The following is a 7,679-nucleotide window of genomic DNA, read 5'->3' on the forward strand; positions in this document are numbered from 1 at the left end:
AGTTATAACTTTTAGAAAAACTTAAAACCAATTTGAAAAAGTCAAAAACCATTTGAAGAGTTACATCTTTTGATTTACTCATAAACAATCACTGGTAATCGATTACCAAATCAGTGTAATCGATTACACAAAGCTTTTATGTGAAAGGATGTGACTCTTCACTTTTGAATTTGAATTTCAACGTTCAAAGGCACTAGTAATCGATTACCAAAACATTGTAATCGATTACAGCCTTTTGAAATTAATTGGAACATTGTAAATTCAATTTGAAAACTTTTTCAAATCCGTTTTGGTACTGGTAATCGATTACAATAATCTGGTAATCGATTACCAGAGAGTAAAAACTCTTTGGTAAACATGTTTTGAGAAAAATTCATGTGCTACTCAGTTTTTGAAAAAAAAACCTTTTCATACTTATCTTGATTAAGCTTTTTCTTGATTCTTGAATAGCCTTTTCTTGATTCTTGAATCTTGAGTCTTGAACCTTGATCTCTTAAATCTTGATTCTTGACTCTTGAATTCAACTTTCCTCTTGAATCTTGAAGTGTTCTTGATTCTATCTTGAACATCTTGAACTCATTCTTTGATTGACCTTTGAGTTTTTGTTATCACCTTTGTCGTCATCTTTTCTAATCATCTTTGTAATCATTAAGACATCTTTGAATCACTCTTGATTCACCATGAAGCTAAGCTTCTACACAACAGATGTTGTCTTTGTACGAAATATCACTTGGGCATATCCGCCTGCCACCTGACGCATGGGTCAAGATCAGCAGATGTTGTCTTTGTACGGATAATCACTTGGGTATATCTGTCTGCCACCTGACGCATGGGTCAAGATCAGTAGATGTTGTCTTTGTACGGATAATGACTTGGGTATATCCGCCTGCCACCTGACGCATGGGTAGGGATCAGCAAATGTTGTGCTTGTACGGACTACCGCTGAGTATATTTGCCTGCCACCTGACACAAGGGTCAAGATTAGCATATGTTATCTTTGTATGGATAACCACTAGGGGTATTTCCGCCTGCCACCTGACGCATGGGTCAGGATCAGTAGATGTTGTCTTTGTATGGATGACCACTTGGGGTATTTCCGCCTGCCACCTGACGCATTGGTCAGGATTAGTAAATGTTGTGCTTGTATGGATTACCCCTAGGTATATCCGCCTGCCACCTGACGCATAGGTTAGGATTAGCAGATGTTGTTTTTGTACGGATAATCACTTGGGTATATCCTCCTGCCACCTGACGCATGGGTCAGGATTAGCAGAAATTATCTTCGTATGGATAATCTCTTGGGTATTTCCGCCTGCCACGTGAAGCATGGGTCAGGATCAGAAGATGTTATCTTTGTACGAATTACAACTTGGGGTATTTCTACTTGCCATCTGACGCATGGGTCAGGATTAGCAGATGTTGTCTTTGTACAGATAAACGTTCGCTATGTCCACCTGCCACCTGACCCTTGGGTCAAGATCAGCAGATGTTGTCTTTGTACGGATAATCACTTGGGTATATCTGCCTGCCACCTGACGCTTGGGACAGGATTAGAAGATGTTGTCTTGGTTTGGATAATCACATGGGTATATCCGCATGCCACCTGACGCATGGGTTAGGATCAACAGATGTTGTCTTTGTATGGATAATCACTCGAGTATATCTGCCTGCCACCTGACGCATGGGTCAGGATCAACAGATGTTGTCTTGGTACAGATAATCACATGGGTATATCTGCCTGCCACTTGTCGCATGGGTCAGGATCAACAGATGTTGTCTTTGTACGGATAATCAATTGGATATATCTGCCTGCCACCTGACGCATGGGTCAGGATCAATAGATGTTGTCTTTGTACGGATAATCACTTGGGTATATCCGCCTGCCACCTGACGCATGGGTCAGGATGAGCACATGTTGTCTTTGTACGGATAACAACTCGGGGTATTTCTGCCTTCCACCTGACACGTGGGTTAGGATCAGTAGATATTGTCTTTGTATGGATAACCACTAAGGGTATTTCCGCCTGCCACCTGACGCATGGGTCAGGATCAGCAGATGTTGTCTTTGTATGGATAACCACTTGCGATATTTCCACCTGCCACCTGACGCATGGGTCAGGATTATTAAATGTTGTGCTTGTATGGATTACCGCTAGGTATATCCAATTGCCACCTGACGCATAGGTCAGGATTAGCAGATGTTGTCTTTGTACGAATAATCACTTGGGTATATCTTCCAGCCACCTAACGCATGGGTCAGGATTAGCAGATATTGCCTTTGTACGGATAATCACTTGGGTATATCCGCCTGCCACCTGACGCTTGGGTCAGGATTAGCAGATGTTGTCTTGGTACGGATAATCACATGGGTATATCCGCCTGGCACCTAACGCATGGGTCAGGATCAACAGATGTTGTCTTTTTATGGATAATCACTAGGGTATATCTGCCTGCCACCTGACACATGGGTCAGGATCAGCAGATGTTGTCTTGGTACGGATAATCACATCGGTATATCTGCCTACCACCTGACGCCTGGGTCAGGATCAACAGATGTTGTCTTTGTACGGATAATCACTTGGGTATATCTGTCTGCCACCTGACGCATGGGTTAGGATCAGCAGATGTTGTCTTTGTACGGATAATCAATTGGATATATCTGCCTGCCACCTGACGCATGGGTCAGGATCAATAGATGTTGTCTTTGTACGGATAATCACTTGGGTATATCCGCCCGCCACCTGACGCATGGGTCAGGATGAGCACATGTTGCCTTTGTACGGATAACAACTCGGGGTATTTCTGCCTTCCACCTGACACGTGGGTCAGGATCAGTAGATGTTATCTTTGTATGGATAACCACTAGGGGTATTTCCGCCTGCCACCTGACGCATGGGTCAGGATCAGCAGATGTTGTCTTTGTATGGATAACCACTTGCGATATTTCCACCTGCCACCTGACGCATGGGTCAGGATTATTAAATGTTGTGCTGGTATGGATTACCGCTAGGTATATCCAATTGCCACCTGACGCATAGGTCAGCATTAGCAGATGTTGTCTTTGTACGGATAATCACTTGGGTATATCTGCCAGCCACCTAACGCATGGGTCAGGATTAGCAGATATTGCCTTTGTACGGATAATCACTTGGGTATATCCGCCTGCCACCTGACGCTTGGGTCAGGATTAGCAGATGTTGTCTTGGTACGGATAATCACATGGGTATATCCGCCTAGCACCTAACGCATGGGTCAGGATCAACAGATGTTGTCTTGTTATGGATAATCACTAGGGTATATCTGCCTGCCACCTGACACATGGGTCAGGATCAGCAGATGTTGTCTTGCTACGGATAATCACATCAGTATATCTGCCTACCACCTGACGCCTGGGTCAGGATCAACAGATGTTGTCTTTGTACGGATAATCACTTGGGTATATCTGTCTGCCACCTGACGCATGGGTCAGAATCAGCAGATGTTGTCTTTCTACGGATAATCACTTGGGTATATCCGCCTGCCACCTGACGCATTGGTCAGGATGAGCAGATGTTGTCTTTGTACGGATAACCACGGGGTATTTCTGCCTGCCACCTGACACGTGGGTCAGGATCAGTAGATGTTGTCTTTGTATGGATAATCACTTGGGTATATCCGCCTGCCACCTGACGCATGGGCCAAGATCAGCAAATGTTGTGCTTGTACGGACTACCGCTGGGTATATTTGCCTGCCACCTGACACAAGGGTCAAGATTAGTATATGTTGTCTTTGTATGGATAACCACTAGGGGTATTTCCGCCTCCCACCTGACGCATGGGTCAGGATCAGCAGATGTTGTCTTTGTATGGTTAAGCACTTGCAGTATTTCCGCCTGCCACCTGACGCATGGGTCAGGATTAGTAAATGTTGTGCTTGTATGGATTACCGCTAGGTATATTCGCCTACCACTTGTCGCATAGGTAAGGATTAGCAAATGTTGTCTTTGTACGGATAATCACTTGGGTATATCCGCCTACAACCTGACGCATGGGTCAGGATTAGTAGATATTGTCTTTGTACGGATAATCACTTGGGTATATCCGTCTGCCACCTGACGCATAGGTCAGGATCAGTAGATGTTATCTTTGTATGGATAACAACTTGGGGTATTTCCGCTTGCCACCTGACGCATGGGTCAGGATTAGCAGATGTTGTCTTTGTGCAGATAACCGCTCGGTATGTCCACCTGCCACCTGACCCTTGGGTCAAGATCAACAGATGTTGTCTTTGTATGGATAATCACTTGGGTATATCTGCCTGCCACCTGACACATGGGTCAGGATTAGTAGATGTTGTCTTGGTATGGATAAGCACATGGGTATATCCGCCTGCACCAGACGCATGGGTCAGGATCAACAGATGTTGTCTTTGTACGGATAATCACTGGGGTATATCTGCCTGCCACTTGATGCATGGGTCAGAATCAGCAGATGTTGTCTTTGTACGGATAATCACTTGGGTATATCTGTCTGCCACCTGACGCATGGGTCAGGATTAGCAGATGTTGTCTTTGTACGGATAACCACTCGAGGTATTTCTGCCTTCCACCTGACACGTGGGTCAGGATCAGCAGATGTTGTCTTTGTACGGATAATCACTTGGGTATATCCCCTTGCCACCTTACGCATGGGTCTGGATAAGCAGATGTTGTTAGACTGAAAGAGTCTTGGCCGGAAGATGCTAAGATCTTCGAAAAGGGCAAAGACAACCACAATAGTCTCCACTTGTCAATCAGACTTGGGGTCTCAAAATGATGAGGTGCAAATAACCATAAGGCATCTCTGCATGCTACCGGACTCACGGGTCATGATAGCAGGATGGGGTGGTCAACAAAAGCGGGGGCTTTTGCTCCTACGTATCCTCGATTTGTGGTGATGAACTCAGACCTACGTAGTTCTTGATTTTTTTATAGTGTGAGACTAAAAATAATCTCAGTGTTCTTTCACTAAAATGTGAACATGCTTTAGCAAAGAAACAAATCTCCAACCGATCAAGGCAACATATATGTTTTCAAAGAAAAACAATGCGTCTATTGGAGAAGGAAAGTATGCTGATAAAATTTTCTCATAACCACAAATGAGATTTTGGATGTTAGTGTTTCATTTCTAAATGACCATTTTAGAGGAAACACTGGGTCCAACAAAAAATAGAAGAAAATCACTCAGAGTGTATCAATCTCACACAGGCAAGTGTTTTATCCTAATTTTGAACCATAGATATGTCATGACTTGATTTTTCAAATCATTTCCTATCAAATCAAAGATTACATGCGTGATCATGGATCAATAGGACTTTTTCTTGGGAATAGTGTTTTTGAAGGGGAATTTGGTTCTGAGTGTTTTGGCCTTTTTCCTTTTCTGTTTTTTGTTTAGTATGGGGGCGAAAAAAGTTGTCGACGCACAAGATTTTGGTTAGTAGTCAAAGGGAGAGGACCACTTCAAGTTGTGGTTTCTTTTCTTTTTTTTGCTTGTGACAATTCTGTATTGTTCAAATATTGTCTAGTCTGAAGACCTTTTTGTATATTCCTTTTTTTCTCTTCCGACCATTGATCGGGAATCTTTCTTTTTCTTTTGCTTTATTCCGACGTTTGATCGAGAACTCTTTTTTTCTTTTGTTTTCTTTCGATCTTTTGACCGAGAACTTTCTTTTTTCTTTTTCTTCTGATGTTTGACCGAGAATCTTTCTTATTCTATTTTCTGAAGCACGTTGACAGCTTAACAATGAATGAGTCTTATTTCTTGGAGAGATCCCATTGTTACTTCTATCGAGAGCAAGGATGGAAATTCTCATCCTGGGTCAAGGTTTATGGTGGTTTCAGGTTTTGGCTCAAAAGGCTTTGTAGAAAGGTCGACCATGATGTATGTCAGGGTGTTGGTTTGGCCAACATTTCAGGGATAAAGGGGATGTCCCACATTATTTCCATGACACGGATGCAACAATGATGATTTAGAAATTTTATGCAAAACTAGTCATGCATGCACCCATGTGGACACTCAAGCATCAAGTTTTGTGTTCATGTGACACTAGGGCTTAGGATTCATTTTTCCTATTTAAGTCAACCCAGTGTTTTCAAAACATGCTCATTTATCAATTTCATGCCTTTATCCGAGTCTATTTTGGGTGTTCGGGAAAATTTTCACATCATTCACCCTTCAGGTGTAAACACATTTTTCTCAAAAATCTTTGTCTTTTGATTGGTGACTCTTTCCAAAGAAAAGTTGAAGTCTATTTCTTTTCGAAAGCGTGTTGGCTTTTAGTTAACCAATTTTATTTTTTATTTTTGTTTGTTTTGTTTGTTTTTTTGTTACGTCCATTTTTCAAAAAGATTAAAAACAGCTCGTAACCTGGGCACGGTTCATACCTGAGATTACATTTTATTGAAAAAAGGCGTGTGAACGAAAGTACACCAGACTTACACACATTTTTGCGTTTCAGACAAATCATCGTAAAGTACGACCATATGCCAAAAGCGGTAAATTACTCACAATGCGACAGATAACTGCATGTTCAGTTCAATCACAATGGACATAATAATTGGAAGCAAATAATGTTAGATCACAAGGGAAATAACAAAACAACAAAATAACTGAAAGCAGTAATGAAGGATAAATCACAAGTTTGGCGATCCCGGTTGTATGGCTCTGCCTCCTCCAAGGAAGTGCGGAAATTTATCATCCCTCAGCTGCCTCTGTCTCTATCTGAGGAATGACCATCCCTTGATGGCCTCAAAACACTACTGATGTTTCGCGCTTTGGAATCGGTGTTTGTCAAAGCCTGTGTCAGCTTGTGGGGCCACACTGTAACCCTCTTCAATGGTGCCCTTCCTGGAGTGTTTCGCGGGGAGCTTCTTCGTAGCCAATTCTAGGTTGCCTCCTAGTAGCACTTCTTTAACGTTTTAAGTCGGACGGATAATGACGACTTGTCGATCACGGGCCTAGTACCTGCCCTGGTGGTTGGCCGCCTGCTGGTCGGCCATGTGTCGTAGGCAACGCTCCGGCCTTTGTAGATGAGCTGAGGTGGACTTTGGAGGTAGTGGCAGTGCGCCTGTCGCCCACTGCTGGTCGTCCCCAGGTTGCTGTGGTGCCTCGCCCTACGCCTGCCTGGGGATGCAATACTTCTTGATGAAGGCCCTGTTAATAGGGGGCCTGATGACCTTGCTAGGAGAGATGGGCACTCCGTAGAACTGACAGAGGCCCGTAATCAGAGTTGGAAACCCCAGGGACCTGTTGGACTTCTCCGGGTCCACTGGTGTCTTGGGGGCGCGATCCCTGCAAACAGTAGATGACCTCAGAAATCAGTTAAGCCACATGCATACTTACCTATGTCATGATGGCACAAACCAGCTGACACTTCGGTAGGGGGAGATCAGAGTTGTGGTCGCTGGGCAGAATGTTACTAAGTAGCAACATCATCCATGTGTTGGTGCACATGATCCGCACTCGTCTCCCTGCAGCGATCTGGGCAAAATCTTGCCCCGATATGCATAGTAGCTGGGCGATAGCCTCCTCCTCTGGCTGTGTTCGCACAGTTGGCCACCTTCCAAGATCAGGGGGTGGCCCAGGAACTGATAAAAGGAAACTACGGGCCCCTCACCCAGGAGCACAAGCCTCCATTAAGCATTAAGGGCAGAAGACCTTGA

This window comes from Glycine soja, chromosome 10 (genome assembly GCF_004193775.1).
Source record: "Glycine soja cultivar W05 chromosome 10, ASM419377v2, whole genome shotgun sequence".
Classification (NCBI taxonomy): Eukaryota; Viridiplantae; Streptophyta; class Magnoliopsida; order Fabales; family Fabaceae; genus Glycine; species Glycine soja.